The sequence below is a fragment of the Grammomys surdaster genome, unplaced genomic scaffold, assembly GCF_004785775.1.
Source record: "Grammomys surdaster isolate TR1022 unplaced genomic scaffold, NIH_TR_1.0 239, whole genome shotgun sequence".
NCBI classification, from domain to species: domain Eukaryota; kingdom Metazoa; phylum Chordata; class Mammalia; order Rodentia; family Muridae; genus Grammomys; species Grammomys surdaster.
Genome location: NW_021604684.1, coordinates 10,878,516 through 10,903,074, shown reverse-complemented (window position 1 = coordinate 10,903,074; position 24,559 = coordinate 10,878,516). Strand labels below are relative to the sequence as shown.

The window sequence follows — 24,559 nt, the reverse complement described above, 5'->3', positions numbered from 1 at the left end:
TTTGAGCTTTAGTAAGGTTTCTTTTATGAAAGTGTGTGCTCTTGTATTTGGTGCATAGATATTCAGAATTGAGAGTTCATGTTGGTTGACTTTTTCTTTGACAATTATGAAATGCCCTTCTGTATCCATTTTGATAGTTTTAAGTTGAAAGTTGATTTTATTCGATATTAGAATGGCTACTCCCGCTTGTTTCTTAGGTCCGTTTGCTTGAAAAATTGTTTTTCCAACCTTTTACTCTAAGGTAGTGTCTGTCTTTGTCACTGAGGTGGGTTTCCAGTAAGCAGCAAAAAGCTGGGTCCTGTTTGCATATCCAGTCTGTTAGCCTATGCCTTTTTATTGGGGAATTGAGTCCATTGATGTTAAGAGATATTAAGGAGAGGGTGTTGTTGCTTCCTGTCATTTTTGCTAATAGTGGAAACATCGTTTGTGTGGTTATCTTCTTTTGGGTTTGATGGAAGAGGATTATTTTCTTGCTCTTCTAGGGTATGATTGCCCTCCTTGTATTGGATCTTTCCTGCTATTATCCTTTGTAGAGCTGGATTTGTTGGAAGATACTGTGTAAATTTGGTTTTGTCATAGAATATCTTAGTTTCTCCGTCTATGGTAATTGAGAGTTTTGCTGGGTAAAGTAGCTTGGGCTGGCATTTATGTTCTCTTAGGGTCTGTATGATATCTGTCCAGGATCTTCTGGCTTTTATAGTATCTGGTGAGAAGTCAGGTGTAATTCTGATAGGGTTGCCTTTATATGTTACTTGGCCCTTTTCCCTTACTGCTTTTAAATTTTTTTCTTTGTTTTGTGCATTTTGTGTCTTGATCATTATGTGACGGGAGGTATTTCTTTTTTGATCTAGTCTGTTTGGTGTTCTGTAGGCTTCTTGTGTGATTATGGGCATCTCATTCCTTAGGTTAGGGAAGTTTTCCTCAATAATTTTGTTGAAGATATTTACTGGCCCTTTAAATTGGGAGTTTTCACTCTCATCTATACCTATTATCCTTAGGTTTGGTCTTCTCATTGCGTCCTGGATTTCCTGGATATTTTGTGTTAAGAACTTTTTGCATTTTGCGTTTTCTTTGAGAGTTGTGTCAATATTTTCTAAGGTATCTTCTGAACCTGAGATTCTTTCTTGTATCTCTTGTATTCTGTTGGTGATGCTTGTGTCTATGACTCTTGATTTCTTTCTTAGGTTTTCTATCTCCAGGGTAGTCTCCCTTTGTTATTTCTTTATTGTCTCTACTTCCATTTTTATATCCTGGATGGTTTTGTTCAATTCCTTCATCTGTTTGTTTGTGTTTCCTTGTAATTCTTTAAAGGAGTTTTGTGTTTCTTTAAGGACTTCATCCTGTTTTCCTGTGTTCTCCTCAAGTTTTTTGATAGTGTTATTTATTTCCTTCTTATAGTCCTCTAGCATCATCATTAGAAGTGGTGATTTAGTTCCTGGGAGCTGTGTGTGTGGGGTCTGGTTGGTTGATACTATTACATCTAATAGAGGGCTAATATCCAATATACAAAGAACTCAAGAAATTAGACTCCAGAGAACCAAATAATCCTATTAAAAATGGGGTACAGAGCTAAACAAAGAATTCTCAACAGAGGAATCTCAAATGGCTGAGTAGCACGTAAAGAAATGCATTTCCCAGCCGAAAAGGAGTGCGTGGTGCTGGGAGTGGGTGCAGCCTACATGGCCTAAGACAGGGCTCTCACCCTCCTTTCACTCACCTCGGGGTCCCTTGACATTGCTCTTCGTCGACAGCCTAAAGCCTTCGACCATCAATGTGACTCATCTCACATCAATGTTTTGGGGTTGTGAACTTGTCTAAGACACCCCATAATTAGACATCTAAATTCAAAACTCACATAGTTGGGATTGATCATAAGATGCCTTCTCTAACTAAACAGAGAAGGGGGAGATGCCAGAAGCCAGGACCCTCGCCCTTACCCTCACCCTCTAACTTTCCCCACCTGCACAATGTCCCCTGAAGCTTGGCAACTGCAAGATCCTGCTTGGCAACTGCAGATAGACTCAAAGCAGTGTACCATATCTTCTGAAGAATAGCAGGGAGATCATAACTCAAGCAGTGTACCATATCTTCTGAAGAATAGCAGGTAGATCATAATTCAAGGCAGTGTACTGTATAGACCATGACATGTTTCAAGGCAGAGGCCAAGAAGATTCTGTACTTTTCCACCACCTGGCCCCTCTTACCCCCTCCCCTTGTAAAACATGCTATGAAAAAGCATCTCATGTTCAAAAAAAATTAAAAAAAAAGAAATGCATTTCCTAGTCATCAAGGAAATGCAAATCAAAACAACTCTGAGATTCCACCTCACACCAGTCAGAATGGCTAAGATCAAAAACTCAGGTGACATGAGATGCTGGTGAGGATGTGGAGAAAGAAGAATACTCCTCCAGTGTTGGTGGAACTGCAACCTGGTACAACCACTTTGGAAATCAGTCTGGCGGTTCCTCAGAAAACTGGACATAGTACTACCTGAGGATCCAGCTATACCACTCCTGAGCATATACTCAAAAGATGTTCCAGTGTATAACAAGGACACATCTATGTTCATAGAAGCCATATTTATAATAGCCAGAAACTGGAAACAACCCAGATGTCCCTCAGCAGAGAAATGGATACAGAAAATGTGGTACATTTTCACAATGGAGTACTACTCAGCTATTAAAAACAATGACTTCACACAAGACTGATAGCTTGAAATGTCATGCTCTGTCAGGAGCTTCTAATTTGGGAGAGGATAGTGGCCAGGGTACAGAATAGGACTCTGGTGTGACTTTAATGTCTGAGGGTCTCCCCATCAAAATTCCAAATCAGTTCTTCATAGAGATTGAAAGAGTAATTTGCAAATTCATTTGGAATAACAAAAAGCCCAGGATAGTGAGAACTATTCTCAACAATAAAAGAACTTCTTGGGGAATCATCATCCCTGACCTCAAACTGTACTACAGAGCAATAGTGATACAAATGGCACGGTATTGGTAGAGACAGGCAAGAAGATCAATGGAATAGAATTGAAGATCCAGAAATCAACCCACACACCTATGTGTTGGGAGCCGACTCTGAGCAGAAAGCGGCTATCATCTTTGCAGCCGTCTTGAGCCATATACCCTGACAAGAGACTTGTTTTCGGCAGCCTACAACAGCTGAGCACACTCTGATAATTATCTTGCTTTTCTTACATATCTTGTTTTGTTGTTTATTGCCCCCAGCTGCAAAGTGCACATGGTAAAGTGCCTTCAGCTGCGTTCCCTTGCTTATGCTTATATATACCCATGATTTCCTTTTATTAAAGGAGAGAGACTCAAGGAGAGACTAGACCAGACTCTGTCTCATTTCTTCGCATCTCTCGTCCCTCTGTCCCCACTCTCTCTCTTGCTAGACTCTGACCCACAGATTGGAGCAGCAGCTCGGGCGGCTACAAAGTGGCGCTCAATGGGAGGCAGCAAGAACGAGTAGACCCAGTGAGGGATGTTACCTGTAGAAGGGTCGACTGAAATTTCAGAAGTGAAACAGAGGTGATTGCCCTGGGAACCTGCCGTGTGGAGACCAGTAGGTCATAGCAATGATAATGGGGCAAGAAATAAGTCAGCCTGAATTCAACTCTCAGCCTGAATTCAACTCTCTGTTTTTGCTTTCTTGTTTGTTGCTTACGTGTGTTAATTGTTTGCTTCTGTTTTGCTGTTTAAATGCTGTCTTTCATGTTCTAAAAAAGAAAAGAAAAGAAAAGAAAAGAAAAGAAAAGAAAAGAAAAGAAAAGCATAGAATACAAAATAGGACCAAAGGTTGAAGTAATCGATTTGTCAGAGCCAGATTGTGCAGACCTAGAGGAAGAGGCAGCCAAATATTACGACCCTGAATAGCCTTCTTCCTGTAGGCCCCCTCCCTCTGCTCCTCCACCTCCAGATGCTCCTGCTATGGAGATGGTGGTTGTATATCACAGAAAGGAGTTGCAGGACAAAATTTCTTTTCTTAAACAGCAAATAGAATTAGAGAAAGCATATCAGGACTTAATTAATCAGTTACAAAATTAAGGACAGAGAAGATGTCTCGAGAGGGTGAGGCTAATTGTGAAAATCACTCAGGTCCTCAAGTTCCTCAACCCAGAGTCTAAAGGCAGTCCCTGTCCTCTGGTTTTAGTTCAGCCACAGATCAGCCAGAGGAGGGAGAGGCTGAGGTTTTCCCTGTATCAGAGACTAGAGACGCTCAAGGGGTTGCGTGGAGACATCACACAGGGTTTAATTTTCAAATTGTTAAAGAATTAAAAAATTCGATGGCACAATATGGTGTCACTGCTCCCTTTATTCTTGCAATCTTAGAATCTGTTGCAGAGGAGTGGCTGACTCCTGGTGATTGGAATACTCTAGTGAGAGCAGTTCTTAGTGGTGGTGACTATCTTATTTGGAAATCAGAGTATCAAGAGAATTGTAAAGAGACAGCTAGGAGAAACATTTAAGCAGGTAATGGTTGGTCCTTTGATGCCTTAGTAGGAGAAGGGCAATTTGCTTGTAGTGATAACCAGATGCAATATGACCCAGGCTTATTTGCTCAAATTCAAAATGCAGCCATGAAGGCTTGTCGCAAACTCCCGGTAAAGGGAGACCCTGGTGCATCTTTGACCTCAGTCAGACAAGGACCTGATGAAAGATTTTCTGATTTTGTTCATCGATTAATGACAACATAAGGGAGGATTTTTGGTAATGCAGAGGCAGGTGTAGATTATGTGAAACAACTTGCATATGAAAATGCCAACTCTGCCTGCCAAGCGGCCATTAGACCCTATAGGAAAAAGACAGACCTTACTGGGTATATCAGAATCTGTTCTGACATAGGGCCCTCCTACCAACAAGGCTTAGCTATGGCAGCTGCCATGCAAGGACAATCAATAAAAGATTTTTTGGCAAGCAGAGACAAAAAGGCCTGTTTTAAATGTGGCAAGCCTGGTCACTTTGCCAAAGATTGCAAGGCAGAAAATGAGTTAACCCAGAGACAGCCTAGAAAACAGCCTGGCCTATGCCCACGTTGCAAGTGTGGAAGACATTGGGCTAATGAATGTAGGTCCAGAACAGGTGCACAAGGAAACAGCTTTTCACATAATCAGGGAAACAAGAACAGGGGCCAGCCCCAGGCCCCAAGCCAACAGAAGCCAAAACAGGCTTATGGGGCAGTCAGTATCATACTAACAAACAACAACCCCTTTCAGAACTTATTCGAGCAACCCCAGGAAGTGCAGGACTAGACCTCAGTTCTGCCACCCACACAGTATTAACCCCAGAAATGGGACCTCAGGCCTTACCCACTGGAGTGTTTGGACCACTCCATCCAAATGTGTTTGGCCTGATAGTGGGAAGAAGCAGTACAACTATGCAGGGAATACAAATTTTTCCTGGAGTTATAGACAATGATTATCAAGGTGAGATTAAGGTAATGGCTAAGGCAACACAGAATATAGTCACTATTCCTACAGGAAGGAGGATAGCTCAACTATTGTTACTTCCATTGATTCCTACTAATCACAAATATAAGAGTCCTAAGAGAGGGGATCAAGGCTTTGGTTCTTCTGATGCATACTGGGTACAGCCTATAGTTAAACAAAAACCTATGATGACAATATTGCTTGATGGGAAGGCAATCCAAGGTTTGGTTGATACAGGAGCTGATGTGGCGATTATCAAACAAAGCAATTGGCCTGCCACCTGGCCTCTGACCCCCAACTTTAACTAATTTAAGGGGTATTGACCAAAGTCAAAATCCACAGCAAAGCTCTAAGGTGCTGACATGGAAAGATAAAGAAGGAAATATAGGAAATATACAACCCTATGTCATCCCAGGCCTTCCCATTAATCTCTGGGGCAGAGATCTATTATCCCAGTTGGGATTGATTGTGTGCAGCCCTATTGAAGCAATCACAGCTCAAATGATAAACTCTGTATTTTCTCCAGGGAAAGGATTAGGAAAAAGTGAATATGGGATTACTCATCCTATTGAGGTCCATGGTAACTCTGGAAGAAGAGGCTTGGGGTATTTTTGATGGGGGCTATTGATTCATCTGCACCCCTAGGGCGTTGTGCCGATCCCATCACCTGGAAGGAGGACTCGCCCATCTGGGTGGATCAGTGGTCCCTAACCACTGAAAAATTACAAGTTGCACAATTGCTAGTGCAGGAGCAATTACAGGCAGGACATTTAGAAGAGAGTAACTCTCCCTGGAATACCCCAATATTTGTCATTAGGAAAAAGTCAGGAAAGTGGAGATTGTTGCAAGACTTGAGGGCTGTTAATGCAACCATGATTCTGATGGGAGCCTTACAACCTGGGCTGCCCACACCAGTGGCCATACCTTTAGGCTATTATAAAATAGTTATAGATATAAAAGACTGTTTCTTTACTATCCCTTTGCATCCTAACGATAGAAAGCGCTTTGCTTTTAGTGTTCCCGCTATAAACTTTAGAGAACCTATGAAAAGATATCAATGGAAGGTCTTGCCTCAGGGTATGGCTGACAGTCCTACCTTGTGCCAAAAGTTTGTAGCTTCTGCCATAGAGAGTGTTAGAACCATGTGGAAGCAAATCTACATGATTCATTTCATGGATGATATTTTAATAGCGGGAAAAGATGGAAAACAGGTACTCCAGTGCTTTGATGATCTTAAAACAGCTTTACAGACTGCAGGGTTACAAATAGCACCAGAAAAAGTACAATTACAAGATCCATATACTTATTTAGGATTTCAGATTAATGGTCCACGTATTATTAACAGTAAGGCCACCTTGAGGACTGATTCCCTTAAGACACTTAATGATTTTCAAAAACTATTGGGAGACATTAATTGGCTACGACCATATTTGAAACTTATGACAGGAGAGTTGAAACCTTTGTTTGACATTCTCAAAGGAGATCCTGACCCTTAGTCTTGCAGGGTAGAAAAGCCTTATGGAAGGTTCAGAATGCTATTTCATCACAATTTGTAACTCATATTAATTATTCTAAGCCTTTATATTTTCTTATTTTTAACACTAAACTAACTCCTACTGCAGTTTTTTTTGGCAAACTGCACCCATATTATGGGTTAATCTTCCCTCATCCCCTAAAAAGGTTCTTTATCTATACAATGCAGCTGTAGCAGATATGATTATGTTAGGCAGAGATAACAGTCGAAAATATTTTGGAAAAGATCCTGATGTCATTGTACAACCATATACAAGACATCAGGTTAATTGGCTTATGCAGTGTTCTGAAGTTTGGCCTATAGCATGTGCTTCATTTGGTGGTCAACTAGATAACCATTATTTGCCAGACAAATTAGTTCAATTTTGTAATCACCACGCATTTGTTTTTCCATCTCGTACTGTGCATGCACCTATAAAGGAAGCATTGCTAGTTTTCACTGATGGGTCCTCATCAGGAACAACTGCTTATGCCAGCTGTGTCAGGTCAGTTGGTTGAATTACATGCTGTTATTGCTGTGTTTCAAGCATTTCCAAATCAAACCATTAATAGTTACACAGATAGTTCATATATAGTTCAATGTATTCCTCTGCTAGAAACTTCTGCACAAATAAAGCATTTCTCAGAAGCAGCCGATTTGTTTTTACAGTGCCAACAATTAATTTTGAGGAGAAAGTGTAAATTCTTTACTTTTTTTTTTTTTTTTTTTTTTTTACCGGAGCAATAGCGAGGTTTATTAGGGCATGACAGCTAGCTGCCGGTCAATTCATATGCCCACGTAGGAGCTGAATTGACCCTGACAGCCAGTTTGAGAGGCGTTTTTAAGGGGAAAAACCACAAGCCAAGGAATGGGGAGGGGGCTCATGGTTGTTAAGGTGGCATAACATAAAAATAGCGGAACATTCCAAAGGAACCCAACCTACATGAGTCAGGATCAGGTGAAAACTCTCTGTACGCTTATCTTTCTCAAGAATGTGGTCCTTTCTTGTCACTGTGGCCTTGCCCTGTCACTGCGGTTCTCAGCTTGGTTCCACCTAGTTCACTTGCATTCTTTCCTTTCTCTTTGCAGATAGGCCAGTTCCAGTAATGGTGACTGGTCTTTCCACATTCCTAACTTGCTTCATGGCTCAGTTTCTCAGAAAATTTTCCATGTCCTTATAAAGAAAGCCTAAAGAATATTTTATATGTCTAAAAAGGATTCTATATACCCAGTATCTATAATTTTTCACTCTACATTCCCTTCTTCTCCTAATGATAGTTTTTAATCATAAAAACTTAACTCCACTTTTTCTAATGTAAATCTGATTACAGATCTTGCATTTCAGTATCTTCATAACTTCTGGTTTCTTGTCCTAAAGTTTGATATTGATGGCATAGCAATAAAAGCTGAACAGCACTAACTCTCTCTCTAACAAAGGTAACTAATCTGTTTAAGAAGCAAAAAAACAGAATCAAAAGGGGACCAGGGAAAATATCAGAGTGGTAATGTCTAATTCCTGAAGCATGTCCTGAAAGGCTGCCTCGTGGTTGTGTTGCACTCCATTGGCCACACACCGCAGGGTCTCTAGTGTCCTCTGGAATGCTGCACCGGCCTCACCCAGAGGCTTGGAGCTGGTCGCCTGCTCCCACAGGTATAGCTCGTTTCTCCACAGGCCAAACATGGTTGGACACCGCAGGCAGCTTGGTGGTGTTGAACTAGAACCGCATCTCCCAACTGGTGTGGCACACTCTGGTCTCCAGTCTTATAGGCCCCTTTCAGCTGTTCCCAGGCCTTGCGTCAGACCACTTTAAGTGCTTTTATGTAGGCAAACAAGGATTTAGAAAGGACAGCATCAGGATCATTCATTCCGCCAGCCCCAGTAAGTGGCAGTGGTACCCCACACAAAATCTCAAAGGGTGTAAGCTTAAATCACTTTAGAGTGTTCCACACTCAGAACAAGGCAAAGGGAAGGAGGGCTGTCCAGTCATTACCACCGGTCTCCAATGTTAATTTGGTTAAGGTCTCCTTAATTGTTTTATTTATCCTCTCTATCTGTCCTGAACTCTGGGGTTTATAAGCACAATGTAATTTTTAATTAATCCCCAGCTGTGTGGCCAGTCCCTAACTCACCTGGGCAGCAAAGACCATTAACAGACACAGTTACCTTGGGTATTCCAAACCTTGGAAAGATTTCTTCCAGGATCTTCTTAGTCACCATGTTGGCAGTTTCATTCTTCCCGAAAAGTTGTCTACAAAAACTAAAAGATACTTATTTTGCCAGTTCGACTTCTGGGAAGTCCATCTCCCAGTAAGCTCCAGGCCAGTTGCCCCTCAGTCTCTTTCCCATTGGTTAAGGCACAAGCTCTATAGTTTCTCACCACAGCTTTCGCCAAATCAGACAGTCCTTCTTCTTGTGGGAGGATTAATTTACCATCTCAGTATTTTATTACCCCATAAAGGGTTTCAGAGTGAAAGGCCAGTTTGTCCATCACTTGATGGTCATTGGTGGCATATCTGAAACTTGTATCTTGAGTGTCAAAATAGTCTCTGGAACCTTTACTGTTAGAATCATTGCTCCCTGGGCAGCTTTCTAGGCAGCCATGTCAACCATCTGATTTCCTTTTGCAACAGTGTCCTGAGCCCTCTGGCTTTGGTTCAAAGAGGCTCAGTATTTCTGCAGTTGTCAGCAGCCCTCTTTGTCTGTAGATTGTACCATGTATATGAGCCATGGCAAAGGCATATCGGTACTCACTTTCCATCTGCCACTGAATCTCCCGCCATTCGCTTACCTTCTACCATGAAACTGCTGCCATCTGTATACCAGTTCAGACTTCCTGGCCAGGGCTGGTCCTTCAGGTCACTCCGAGTACCTGTTTCTTCTGCCAGGATATCAACACAGTGATGGACAGGAAAAGAGTCATCAGTCACAGGCAGCAAGGTGGCAGGATTCAAGATGGCCGGGGGTGCAAAGATCACCCTTTCAGTCAACAACACGCTCTGATAGTGCATTATGCGAGCATTAGTCATCCATCGGTCAGGGGGCTGCCGGAAAGTTGATGCTGCCAAAAGTCCTCTCTGGTGGGAGCGAACTGAGGAGGTTAAGTGTCTTGTACTCTCTTATTGACTTTTCTTAGATCTTGTACTGGCTTGTAATCATTAGTGCCTGGCTTCTTCAGTTTCAAACCAAACTTTTGGGAATTCTGCTAGCCATTTACTGATATCTGGGGCTTCTGCCTTCGTCACTCAGGTTCTCTGTCTGTCTAGTTCCTATCCTATCTGTTGTCTTTCTCTCCTGCACTGTGGCCAAAACCCTTCCTGCCTGTAATTTCACCTGCCTTTTCCCTCTTCTCTCTCTCTCTCTCTCTCTCTCTCTCTCTCTCTCTCTCTTTCTTTCTCTCCCTCTTATAGTACACTTTCTCTGCCTCTTTAACTAAATCTTCCAGTAACCTCTCAAGAAACACAGACAGTGGCTCGTTTGGTCCCTGAAGGACTTCTCTTACCTTGGCCAAATTGGTGGGCCATCTCGCTGCCCTTGGAGACCCGCTAGAGCCCGATGGTAGACCACCAGCCGCCCCTTACCTGCAGTTAAGGGGGAATCCAGCATCAATCTCATTGGGAAGCTGCATAGGCTGCCCTTTGTCACCAGGAACATTCTTACGGGCTTCTAATAGAATTCTTTCCTTCTCTTCAGTAGTAAAGAGAACCTGTAAACTCTATTGACAATCATCCCAGGTGGGCTGGAGGGAAAACATCAAAGACTCTACCAGTCCCATACGACTGGCTGGGTTGTCTGGAAAGGAGGGGTGATGAGTCTTCTAAGACCCCCACAGATATCTCCTCTCTTTCTTAAGGGGGGGGGGCTAAATTTGTCTCTACCACTGTATCTAATTGACAGCATGCTGGTACTGTGTCACAGCTGTTCTTATTTTTTCTTACTCTAGCAATCATTTGCACCTGCTCTATCTTCTTCTCAACCATAAACATGAGTGAGTCAAAATTTCTGGAGCTCACGATTGAACTGCCAACTGCAGCCACTGTTTAACTATTTTTTTAAGTTTCTTTTTGTAACACTAGAGTGTAACCATAATTTTGAGAAACAAAACCAATTTTTAACAATGTAAATTTTCTCTAAAATCAACACTAAATGCATTAATTTCAGGTTACAAAGTTGGCTGTCAGTTCTTATACATGAATGCATGATAGTGCAGCTTTTAATAACTCATAAGAGACATTGTTTTAAATCCTATCTCTATATATCTGGTTTCTGAATGACTCTAAACCTGAGTTACCAGTTTTAAGCTAACTTTCTTTTACCAAGGTTGCAAATTTTTAACCATACCCAATACCTTATAGGCCAAATAATCTGTAACCAAGACATGTAGAACATTTTTATACTTTTAAAACCAGTCATAAACAAAAATGAAGTAAATGCACAGCTTATATATATTTTTTTCAAACAAAATTGTCTTACTTTTTCTGGCTGTAATTTCAAAAGAAGCACCTTGTCACCTGTTAAACTCAATAATCAATGAGACCAAGGCAGGGCTCCAAAAGCCAATTGAAACTGCTTTTTGTTTTTACTTTTCTTACTCTTAACTTCTTGTAAGGCTATTAGCCATTCCTTGAAGCAAAACTTTTCTAGTGATATCGCTTCATGTACTCTCAAAAAATTACAAACATACTCACTGCATGTAAACCTCTCATCTTAAAGGAACAGTATAATAATTCTATATGCATTTCTTGGAATGGCAGCTGGAGTAGGCAAGTCAGGCTGTAATTCTAATTTCTCCAGCATAATCATTTTATAGCTCCTAGACCATAAACTGTCTCTTGTAAATGTCCTTGGATCTGAGGCTGACCTGTCTTCTCCAAGGAAGAAGCAAGGCAATAAAACAAATTCCAGAAAACACCTTTCCAGGGGCCGGTCAGAGTGACCATGACAACAGGAATGTTACACCAGCTTCTGCTGAGCCCACTCTGAGCTTTGTCTTAACTCAAATGTGAAAGTTCTTAATTTGGGCCTATTTCCTGAGGCCTGGCCCAACGATTATCTTTCCTACACTGAGAACAGATTCCAGAGGAGTGATTCTTCTGTCTGTCTATGTCTCTATTTTTTAGTCTTTCCTAAAATGACCTATGTCCCCATATCTAGAACATTCCTTATCACCTCAGCACTGTGAAAGCATGGCTTAGACTGTAGTTAGCATTCTCATAAGCCAATTGTGTAACCGAGACTCCTGCCTGAGGGTCTCTAAAAATCCTAACTGTCCTTATAGCGGCCTATCAAGGCCTTATTTGATCCCAGATAAAACTTTACACTGAAATCTTCTTTTCAATCTTGGGGGAAGAAAAGAAAATCAGTTTCTTTACCAGGAAAGCCAAAAAGTTCTTAGCCTCCCCAGAGCAGCTTGTGCAAAGAATCATTTTTGCCAGGGCTCCTCCTGCTGTGCCTCACTTTCATCCACAGAGCAGGGGACTTGCTATAAGTTTTAACCCTTTTTATCTTTCTGAACATGAAACATAGAACAGACATTTATTCTGATGAAACAAAGACAGACAACACACGTGGACAAATTTGGCACACCAGGGACTCAAAATAGATATAGAAAGCATAACCAAGAATCTCTCCAGTAGGGGCCAGAGAGTTCCTTTTCTTTTGCTAACACACCGTGGAGATCAGACAATTGTTTTAGCTATTTCTCTGCCAATGGCCATGTTACCTCCTGTTAACTCTTGTTAACTCAGGATATTCAACACAGTAGATTCAGTCCAAAATAACGTCAGTCACAGTCCAAAAACACACAAACAGTTCATCAAGAAAACAGAAAAAACACAGTCAGTTCACCCCCATCATGGGCGGTGGATATACCAGACACAGACAGTTCTCGCTCCTGTCACAGGTGCAGAGACAGGTTATACAATCAAGACATGAAAGACTGTCGGTGAGTGAACAGATGACATGGTCAACCCACGTTGGACCTAATTTAACAGATTTCTTACATCACCAGCAATGAACAACACAGAATTAGACACAGACACACAGCCACGAGAGCTTCAACAGACGTCACCCCAGGCGGTGGTGGCCAATGACCACCTTCAGACAGAGAAGGGGTCATTTCTGACCCTATCTCTCATACAAAAGTACTCCAGAGAATCCTCTAGAGAACTGTGGCCTGCAGTGTGCCGACACATCTGTCCCACTGCTTCCACTTCCCACGAGTTCTCTCCTGGAATTTGTAACCTGACCCTCTCCCAGGGTCTCAAACTGCCCTGCGTGGCTTGCCTGGTTCCTGCTCCTGCCACGAGCACAGAAACCAGACTACATAGACAGTCACCCCTGTCATGGGCGCACAGAAACTTCACAAACACAGTACACAGACAGTTGCCCCACGCCATGGGCACAGGCACCTCATAAGCACAAGCACACAGTCCATTGTCCCTATCACATAACGAGTAACACAAAACACAGACAAAACAACTACACAAAGAGACTAACCGTCTCAACCGAGAAAGCCAACACCAATACAGAAAAACAGATGGCCAGGAGGTCTCTCACACCTCCTCCAGCAAGAGGACCCCCGTGTCCTCCCCAGCCTCCAGACGGGCACCCACCAGGCGTCCCTGGGGTCCCTTCCTCGCCCGGGACGTCTCCCGGGTTGTGGCAGTGGTAACCCTCCTAGCACATCTGCTGGTCACCCGTTCGCCTCCTGCCGAGACAAAAGGTTTGCTGACTCTTACGAGACAGAAACAGCTGCCAAGCCAACCACAGAAGTGCACTTTCCAGAATTCTAAACCAGATGTCAGAACGAGACGGATAGACACACAAAACACACAAACAAAACCGTGGTACCCTTACCTCCCAGTGGGGGTCTCAGAGATCAGGGTGGTCGCAAATCCCAGGACAAGCCCCCAATGAAGACCTCCGCAGAGGGGAGACCCTCACTCAAGTCTCAGAAAGTCTCGACCACCCAGTAATCTGCTTGAGACACCATGTACCGGAGCAATAGCGAGGTTTATTAGGGCGTGACAGCTAGCTGCCGGTCAATTCATATGCCCACAGAGGAGCTGAATTGACCAGTGTAAATTCTTTATAGGACACCTGAGAGCCCACACTGGGCTACCAGGTCCTCTCGCTGAAGGAAACACCAAGGCAGATCTAGCCACTCATATAGCCACAGTGACTTTATCAGATCTGCCATCTAACTTAGAACAGGCCATAAAGGCTCATGAGTTACATCACCTTAATTCTAAAACTTTAAAGGTCATGTTTAAAATTACCAGAGAACAAGCTAGACAAATTGTCAAACAATGTCAATCATGTGTTACACTTTACCAGTTCCTCATTTAGGTGTGAATCCAAAGGGACTGATACCAAACAGTCTCTGGCAAATGGATGTTACTCATTATAATGAATTTGGGAATCAAAAATATATACATGTATGTGTAGATACATACAGTGGTTTCATTTATGCGACATTACAAACTGGAGAAGCAAGCAAACATGTGATCAATCATATGCTTGCTACAATCACTGTATTAGGTGTGCTTAAACAGATCAAGACTGACAATGGCCCAGGTTATACAAGCTCCAGTTTCCACCAATTTTGTGAAAAATTGGGAATACTACATAAAACGGGTATTCCATATAATCCACATGGCCAAGGTATGGTAGAAAGGGCACATCAAACCATTAAATGTCAATTTGAAAATATTAAAAATGGGGAATGGTACCCTACTAAGGGATCCCCCAGAAATTTTAAATTTTTTAACTTTGGATTCTGAAGGAAAATCTGCTGCAGATAGATTCTGGCACCCTGATACCAAAAAGAATTTTGCAACAGTCCTCTGGAAAGACCCATTAAGTGGAACCTGGAATGGGCCAGATCCAGTACTTATCTGGGGAAGAGGTCCTGTCTGCATATATTCCCAAATGGCAGATGCTGCACACTGGCTGCCAGAGAGACTGATCAAACAAATAGACAACAATAACAAATCCAGGGAGGAGAAACCCCTTGAGAATCATAGTTTTTCTTTGCAGGAAACCTGAAGATGTTTTACAATTGTCTTCAATTGGGAGTGGATCAACCAACATACCAGACTTGGGAAGTTCTCAGTGTGGAAGAAGACATCACCACCCACACCTCCAGGGTGGCTCTATTGGACTTTTGATTCCCTGATTTATGATTTAGTGGGGGAACATTGTTTAGACTCAGGAAAAACCCATTACCACATTTACTATAGTTGTTTTTTGGGTTTAGGATTGACTGGGGCAGGAACGGGAATTTTCTTTATTTGTTTTGTTAAGATCAAAGCTATGATCAGTTCTGTACTTCTATAGATTTAGATTTAGAAAGAATGGAATCTGCTATAATACATCTGTAAAATTCATTATCCTTCTTAGCGGAAATAGTGCTACAGAATAGAAGAGGCTTCTACATTTTACTCTTCCAACCGAGGGAGCTGTGTGCTACCCTAAAAAGAGTGTAGCTTTTGCACTAACCATTCAGGCATTGCTAAGTCTCTTGTCTCTCAGGTTCATGTTGCTTAACAAACTGATGGCTTTTGTATGACAACAGATAGACGGTATTCAAATGAAACCCATACAGGTCCATTATTACAGGCTGGAAGTAGGGGACTCCAAAACCTCTGTCATCAAGACTGACCAGGATTAACCCCTAACTTACACGCTAAGCCGGATAGCCAATGACGGGTAAGAGAACACCTCAAGACTCTTGCCCCAATCTGGGAGGCCTCACCATCCTAAGACAGGAGCTCAACAAATGGCTGTTGAGTATCCAAAGACAGGAAAGGGAGGCTGGGGTCCTTTGTTCCAACCTAAGGCAGGCACGGTTTCTGTAAGTTTTCCCAGCCTTCCCTTTTGAAAAAAAAAAAATTAAAAAGGGGGACCTGTTGGGAGCCGAATCTGAGCAGAAAGTGGCTATCATTGCATCCATCTCGAGCCATATACCCTGACAAGAGACTTGTTTTCGGTAGCCTACAATAGCTGAGCACACTCTGATAATTATCTTGCTTTTCTTACATATCTTGTTTTGTTGTTTATTGCCCCCAGCTGCAAGGTACACGTGGTAAAGTGCCTTCAGCTGCGTTACCTTGCTTATACTTATATATACCCATGATTTCCTTTCATTAAAGGAGAGAGACTCAAGGAGAGACTCGAGGAGAGACTAGACCAGACTTTGTCTTGTTTCTTCGCATCTCTCGTCCCTCTGTCCCCACTCTCTCTCTTGCTAGACCCTGACCCACAGATTGGAGCAGCAGCTCGGGCAGTTACACCTATGGTCACTTGATGTTTGACAAAGGAGCTAAAACTGTCCAGTGGAAAAAGGACAGCATTTTCAACAAATGATTCTGATTCAACTGGAGATCAGCATGTAGGAGAATGCAAATCGATTCATTCTTATCTCCTTGTACAAAGCTCAAGTCCAAGTAGATAAAGGACCTTAACATAAAACCAGATACACTGAAATTAATAGAAGAGAAGGTGGGGAAGAACCTTGAATACTTGGGCACAGGGGAAAATTTCCTGAACAGAACACCAATGGCTTATGCTCTAAGAGCAAGAATTCACAAATGGGACTTCATAAAATTGCAAGGCAATTCTGTAAGGCAAAGGACACTGTCAATAGGACAAAATGGCAACCAACAGATTGGGAAAAGATCTTTACCAATCCTACATCCCATAGAGGGCTAATATCCAATATATACAAAGAACTCAGGAAATTAGACTCCAGACAACCAAATAACCCTATTAAAAATGGGATACAGAGCTAAACAAAGAATTCTCAACTGCAGAAACTTGAATGGCCAAGAAGCATCTAAAGAAATGTCCAACTAATTTATGAGCTCATAACTTTATAAAACTTAAATAACATATTAAAATAGTCCACATTTATAATCTTATTTATAATTGCTGAAAAAGTTAGACATCATCACACTATACATATTAATTTCCTTGTAGAGTTTGATCTATAACTATTTTGTCCCTAAAATGACCATATCATTCATGTTTCTAATAATTATAAGGTTGAACAAAAAGTAAACACTATTCTGTAGTCAGTTTATCTGATAGAGAGAGTTCTTATTTCTTAATGAAATTAAGTTAGATATTGTTTAAATTTGGTTTTGCTGTGCAATATCTTGCTTTCTCCATCTTTGATGATTAAAAAAATCAACTATGATGATTGTTGGGTATAGTAGTCTGGGATGACATCTGTGGTCTTTTAGAGTTTGCAAGATACCCGCCCAAGCTCTTCTGGCTTTTAGAAGCTCTGTTGAGAAGTTGGGTGTAATTCTGACAGGTCTGCCTTTATACATTACTTGACATTTTCCACTTGCATCTTTAATATCTTTTTTTTGTTCTGTACATTTAGTGTTTTGATTATTATGTGGCAGGTACCACACTGAGCACATTGACATGGTCTCTCTTCTGTGTGAATTCTCTGATTTAGAACAAAGTATGACTTCTAGAAAAGGCCTTCCACACTCAGCACACATAGAATGCTTCCCTCCAGTAGGAATTTGCTGATTTCCTGTGATGTGGGACTTCTGAAAGAAAGCCTTCTCACATTCTGCACATACATAAGTTTTTTTCCTTGTGAAAATTCTCTGATGTCCAAAAGGATGTGACTTCTGACAGAAGGCTTTTCCACAGTCATTGCATTTATAGGATTTAGCTCCAGTGTATGTCCTGTGATGTATGATGAGCTATGATTTCTGAAATAAGGTATTTTTGCATTCAGTACAGCCATGGGGTTTCTCCCCAATATGAGTCAATGGATGTGCAGTGGGTTCTGTCTTCCTGCTGAAGGCTTCTTCACACTGGACACATGTGCAGGGCTTCACACCTGTTGGAATCTTTTTATGTATAATAAGGCAGGACTTTTTGGAAAAAGCTTTGCCACATCCAGCACATTCAGATGTCTTCTTTCCAGTATGAGCTCTGTGGTATATAATAAGCTGGGACTTCTGGGGAAATGCCTTCCACATTCTCTACATAGATAAGGTTTCCCTCTAGCATGAATTCTCTGATGTATAATGAGGGATGATTCTTGAGAGAAGGTTTTCCTACACTCAGAACAGTCAGAAGATTTCTCCCTAGTAAGAGTTCTCTGATGTACCATGAGGTAAAACCTCTCATCTGTGTAGGTTTTTTGATGCACAGAAAGCTGTAACTTCTGAGCAAAATCCTTTTCACATGTAATCCAGAGGCAATTTTCCACCATAGTTTGATACTGAGTGAAGGGCTGGTTATTGCTGAGTATTTTTACATTGTGATTGTTACCTCAAAGTATTAACTTGCTAATTAATTTTTTCAAGATTTGAATTAGACACATTATAGCTAAAAGGTTTTCCACAACAACATTCATCAGGGTTTGTTCTTAAATAATTCTCATTACAGTGAAGGAGGTCAGTATTTGACTTGAAGCTCCTTTTAATTATATATTGTCTTTGCTTTATTACATGTGACAATATAGACCCTTGGAATATTTTCCCCAGTGAATTGTATTTATGAGTTGATGTCTTAGTCATTGGCTTGCCATCAGTGACTAGGACAAAACTGTAAAGGTTTTCTTGATTTTCTTCACATCTGTGCAGTTGGTCGTCATCTGGACCAACTTTAAAGTGAAGTTAAGACGCAGAATCAAGGCGCCGACCCACCTGGCTGGCCCAGGATTTGAAACCAACTGATATACATGAGGAGTGACTCCATACCAACCACGATATGTCAAGAAAGAAGAAAAGACCCAATGGAATTGTTTCATTCAGGACAACTGATAAAAGTCTGTGCCCCGATGGTTCGATATTCAAAGTTGGCTTTTGGAACATTAGTAAGAAAATACTCTTGTGACCTGTGTTACACACTAATGATAGTTGCCGCTGATTTTGTCAGATCTGTAAAAGCCAGAGACAGTGAGTTTACCACAAACCAAGGTGATTGCCCGTTGATTGTTCAGTTTGCTGCTAATGATGCAAGAGTTTTATCTGATGCTGCTCTGATAGTCTCCCCCTATGCAAATGGAATGGATGTTAACTGTGGTTGTCCTCAGAGGTGGGCGATGTTGGACGGTTATGGAGCTTGCTTGATCAACAAGCCAGAGCTAGTTCAAGATATGGTGAGACAAGTGAGAAATCGAGTGGAAAGCCTGAGGTTTTCAGTTTCTATCAAGATTAGTTGCTAAGGGAGACATAAGAAGCTTGAAAGAAGCAGAAAATGTGTGGCAGATGACTGGGACAGATGGTGTGATGGTTGCAAGAGGACTTTTAACAAATCCAGCTATGTTTTCTGGATATGAAGAAACCCCACTGGAATGTCTCTGGGACTGGGTTGACTTCGCTCTTGAACTTGGAACTCCTTTTATTTGTTTCCATTAGCATCTAATGTACATGATAGAAAAAGATAACTTCAAGGCAGGAAAAGAGAATATTTAATGCTTTGTCAAGCACATCAGCAGTCCTGGATTTCCTGACAGACCATTATGGTGATGATTCAATTTTCTAAGTCATTGTAGTATATACTTTTTACCTACATGGAACCATATGAGGTTACATCCTTGGATTTCTTTTAATTCTATGGCTTTTAGCATCAGTGCAACAGCAATTGCCAGGGTTAGACATGGCTGCAAGTGTCTTTTATCCAACCACTCAGAAAGCTGAAGGAAGAGGTTCGGAAATTCTAGGCCAGCAAAATTTTATCTGAAAGAACAAATGGAACTTTTCCATAACTGAGAACTCAGACCTGGGACTGTAGAGATGGCTCGACAGTTATCCTTGGCTGCTCTTCCAGGGGACCTGGATCCAATTTCTGGCTCCCAAGTGGCTGCTCACTACTGTCTGTAACTCCAGTGCCAGGGAATTCAACACACTCTTCAGTCCTCCTCAGGCACCAGCTAAGCACATGATGTACAAACAAACATACAAGCAAAACACTCATACACATAAAACTAACAACAACAAATATCAGCCCCTATACTCCTTCCTCATTGATTCTAGTTCAATAGATTGTGAGCAGACCCAGAAGTTTTAAAGAACTCAGGAGTTTCGAACATCCAATAGTCCCAGATCAAATATTGAAAAACTCTGTTTCTAATCTTTAAGGGTGTGGTGGATGAGAGGATGTAGAAGTTTTACTAAAGGTATTCTGTTTTTAAGTATTTTAAATAAAACTTTTCTAATAACAAAAAAAAAATAAAGTGAAGTTAAGTGAACTGTCCTTTGGGATTCTTTTCAGTATTGGGATTCATTCCATTATCTTATTTTGGAAGGGAACAGTCCTCAGACTATATGACTAGGGTCTATGAAAGTTATTCTTCCTGTCTAAAAGAAGGAAAGAAAATCATAAAGTCATATGGAATATGAACTATTTCATTAAGAAAAATCTGTTTGTGTTTTCATAGACTTCATTAATGGAAATCTCTTTAAGTCCTTGAACAGATTTCTTATCTTTTGCTTCAGCTCTATTGCATTTCTCCAGGCCCATTGTAGTAAGATCCCTGGGTTCTGGTGGAGACATTGTCCTAGTTGTTACTGATTGTGTTTTTATGCTGGTATCTACACATTAGTGTTTGGGATGATTGTAATTCTAGGCATTAACATCTGTTCTTATCCTTGCTGTGTGGTTATTCTTTTCTTTGATTTCTGTTGCCCTCTCTGGATCTCAGAAGAGTGTGGTGGCTGTGGGTTGCCTAGAATGGAGTGCTTCTGAGTCCTTTCTAGTTGTGTCCACTGGAGATTCCTAGTAGAATGGCTTTCTAGGTATTAAGGACTGTGATGGGTATTCTTACTTGTCAACTACATTTGCAGTTAGCTAGGGCTCAGGTGGCTGGGTATATTTATGAAGAATTATTTTTTTTTGGTGAGATCATTTGAGGTGGGAAGATGCACTTTTAGTCCAGATTTTTGGGGGTGGACCTTTAACATTGGTTGAAACTTTTGGTGGTAACCTATAAAGGATATGAAAGAAAGAAGTTTTTGCCCTTGTCTGCTTGCCCTTACTCTCACTGGCAAGTTCATCATTTCACTGGCATTAGAGTCTACTTCTTTTGATGCTTGTGTATATTGAAGACCAGCTGAGAGGTCCAGTCTTGTGGACTAAACAACTATTGGATTCTTGGACTTTCTGTTGGTAGACAGACATTTTTGGTCTATCTATCTATCTATCTATCTATCTATCTATCTATCTATCATCTATCTATCTTTGTGTGTGTATATAGACACACACATGAACGCTCATGCACATATATGTGTGTGTGTGTGTATGTGTGTGTTCTGTTCCTCTGTGACTAATATAGGGGCTATCATGAAGGAATGGGGAAGGGCCAGAAGCTCCCGAGGTTCATTTCTTAAGAGAATGAAAAATTTCATGCAAAATACATAGATAATATCTTAAATAAAATCACACAAGAACATTTCTCATATCTGTGGAAAGAGAATCCTATCCAGATATGAGATATACAGAACACCAAAACAGAAAGGACTAAGTAAAGAAACCTTTCACATTATATTATAGTTAAAATGTTAAATGTACAGAATACAGAACATATACTGAAAGCTTCAAAAGAGAAGGGCCAAATCACATACAAATGCTAGTCCATCAGTGTAACTTCTTACTTTTCCAAATTCAGACCATGAAAACAAGAAAGGTTTATGTCTTGCAAAGTTTGAAAGATCATATTTGACAACATTTATACTCATGATGCTTGTATACTAATTATGTTTCATGAATGTTAAGAATTTCTGTTTCTAATATAATTCATTATCTCATATTCTTGTTAGGAATATTGTTGTTGGAAATGTGTATGTTTGAACATTATAGAAGTCATATTTTCCTATGCTGTTCCTCCTGAAGATATTTCATGGCCTAGGGACTTCCTAGCTATGTGAAAGTGTATTTTTAAAAGCATGGATACCAGTGGCCATGTGTTACATATCGCATCAAATGTCACTGATCTGAAACACAGGCCTTAAATTACCCTTCCAGCCTCTAGGATGTGTCCTATTTCATATCATTGTTTTTTTTTTTTTCTTGCAGACCACATGGTTCTGACGTGATGACTAATCTTGGCTGACAATGTGGCTATCTCTGGAATCAATTAAAATGCAAGCTTCTGGACACACCTGTCAGGGATTTTCTTGATTAGATTATTTGAGTTGCAAAAGCTCACTCTTAATCTGAGCCACACCTTCTGGGGGCAGCCCACATAAAAAGACAAGCAAGAAGGAAGCTTTTTTTTTTGGCCTGCTTGTCCCCACTCTCACTGACAAGTTCATTTATCCTGTTGTTGACTTATTCGGTTGCTGGTATTAGAACTGACATTTTTGGGATTCCAATACAGACTTAAGGCCATCATCTCTTTAGGAATTCCTCTAGGGCTATACCACCAGATTGGGACTGCCAGGACATCCAGTCTTGTAGACTAAGAACTACCAGAGTCTGGGCTTTTCTGCAAGGGGACAACCATTGTTGGACTAGTTTAAGAACAGCTTATAAGCCACTTTATTAGATCTACTTTATATTAACACACACACACACACACACACACACACACACAGGCACACATATAAAACTCACTAATTTTTTTTTATCAGTTCTCTTCTTTTAGAGAATGCTGATTAATACAATGTCATTCTTTTAATGATTTCTTTTTAGAGCTTTTTTTATGTTGGAAGGAATATGATTTCTTCTTCGTTAACAACATCAAGTCTGTTGAGACAGCCTATGGCCTATGTAGGCATAGGGAACTTTGCTATGCATACTAGGGAGGAGTGACCTTTGCTTATTGTAACTGCTCTGTGAAGTCACAGTGACAAATCAAGAAAACGACTCAGTTTCCTTCTTTATGCTAACTAGTGTGATTCTATCTTGCCTAAAAGGGATGAACAATAACCAAAAACAATTTTCCATTCAGTGATATATTAGTACTTTTCACCTTGAAAGGAAATGTTTTCTTTTGTGAGACTCAATTATAAAAAAAAATATTGAAAGCAAAATTTTCCTAAAATCCTTGTACTGAGAATAAATTGGGTCATGGAATAGCTTCACACTATTAAAGGCCTTTCTTTGTAAATGTCTCTTATCAGAGAGCAATAGCGGTAGTTTAAATATAGAAGTAAAAAAAAAATCCAACAGTCTTCACTTAGTGTAATAACAATATTAACAAGGGACCACAGAATCAAAGAGATTTTGTCAAATCCTTCTAATTTCTAAATTATTCCTCCCCTGGAAGTCTTCAGAAGTAAATAAAGTCTGTTTGGTCATTAACTATGGGAAAAGAAAAGAAAACAAGCAAGACTCTGGCCAGGGAGGCTAAGTGCAGATCTTCCTCTTTCCACATCTCCTCTAAATCCAATAGTTTCATGACCAGCTGTGCATCAGACTATCTGTTGAGGTCTCCTCCCTTATCCCATGCCCCTTTCTCCAGTGGACCATACAGATCTTTCCCTCCTAAGTCTCTTCTTGCTTTATCCTAAGTCCCAGTGCCAACAGGCACTTGCTAGGAACCCACAGACCACTCTGGCCAGGGAACAGATAGGCAATCTGCAGATTTTCACCTATCTCCTTTCTCCCCGAGATCCAAATCCTCAGTCTCATGACCAGGTTTATAGCCCACCAACTTCTGAGGCCTCCCATGAACCCCTGCCCTCATCTCCAGTGGATCACACAGATAGTCCCCTCCAGAATTCCCTCCTACCACTCATTGCTTTATCTCAGCCCCCAACACCATCAGGGAATCCCTAGAAACTCTCACACTCCTCCAGCCAGGGCAGCAGGTAGGCTAACTGCAGATTATCAATCATGTCTCCTTCATTTCTCCCTAATAAATCCCTGAGTGTTATCCACAGATCCCTAGCAGACTACTTGCTTTGGCCTCTCCTCTTCTGTCCTCATTCCTGGGGTCTAACAAGATCCTGGTATAAGGGGGTAGTGTCAGGATTTGGAGGAAATGTGAGAGAATTACAGAGGGTGAGGTAATTGAGCAAAAATATGTAGCAGAGGGGATGAGGAACTTGGGATAGCCACTGGAGCGTCCCAGACACCAGTGAAATGTGAGACTCCCAGAACCCAAATGGATGACTTTAGCCTAAATGCACAGAAAAGGGGGAGATAGACTGTGTAGAGACCACCTCCAGTAGATAGGCACTGGCTCTAGTCAAGGGATGAGGCCACCCACCCATCTTAAATTTTTTAACCCAGAAATGCTCCTGTCTAAAGGAAGAACAGGGACAAAAAAATGGAACAGGGAGTGAAGGAAATGTCAAGTGAGGACTGCTCCACCATGGCATTCATCATGTCTGCAGATACTAAACCAGACACTGTTGCTGTGGTCAAGAGGTGCTTGCTGACTGGAACCTCTTTTGGTGGTTCCTTGGGAGGTCTGGCCAGCAACTGACCAATGTACATGTGAATGTTTAGAGCCAACCCTCAGACTGAGCTCAGGAAACCAGGTCGGGGAGCTAGCAGAAGGAGTAGAGGAGCAGAGGGGAATTGCAACCTCATTGGAAGAACAACATAGGCTGGCCTGACCAACCAGAGCTCCCAGAGACTAGATCAACTTCCTTTCTCCCCATAAGGGTTCTGTACAAAGGCAGCTTCCTGT

The 24,559-nt window shown here is 41.2% G+C and overlaps 1 long non-coding RNA gene and 1 pseudogene across 1 annotated transcript in view; both read left to right on the top strand.

Annotated features, from left to right (window-relative positions):
- The window catches only part of LOC114626778, a 30,272-nt gene extending 8,198 nt beyond the window's left edge, over window positions 1-22,074 (top strand). Inside the window, exon 2 of the long non-coding RNA XR_003712288.1 lies at window positions 21,994-22,074. This is a non-coding gene — a long non-coding RNA (uncharacterized LOC114626778). The remainder of the gene's footprint in view (window positions 1-21,993) is intronic.
- LOC114626777 lies at window positions 18,497-19,464 on the top strand (annotated as a pseudogene).
- Window positions 22,075-24,559: the final 2,485 nt, after the last annotated feature.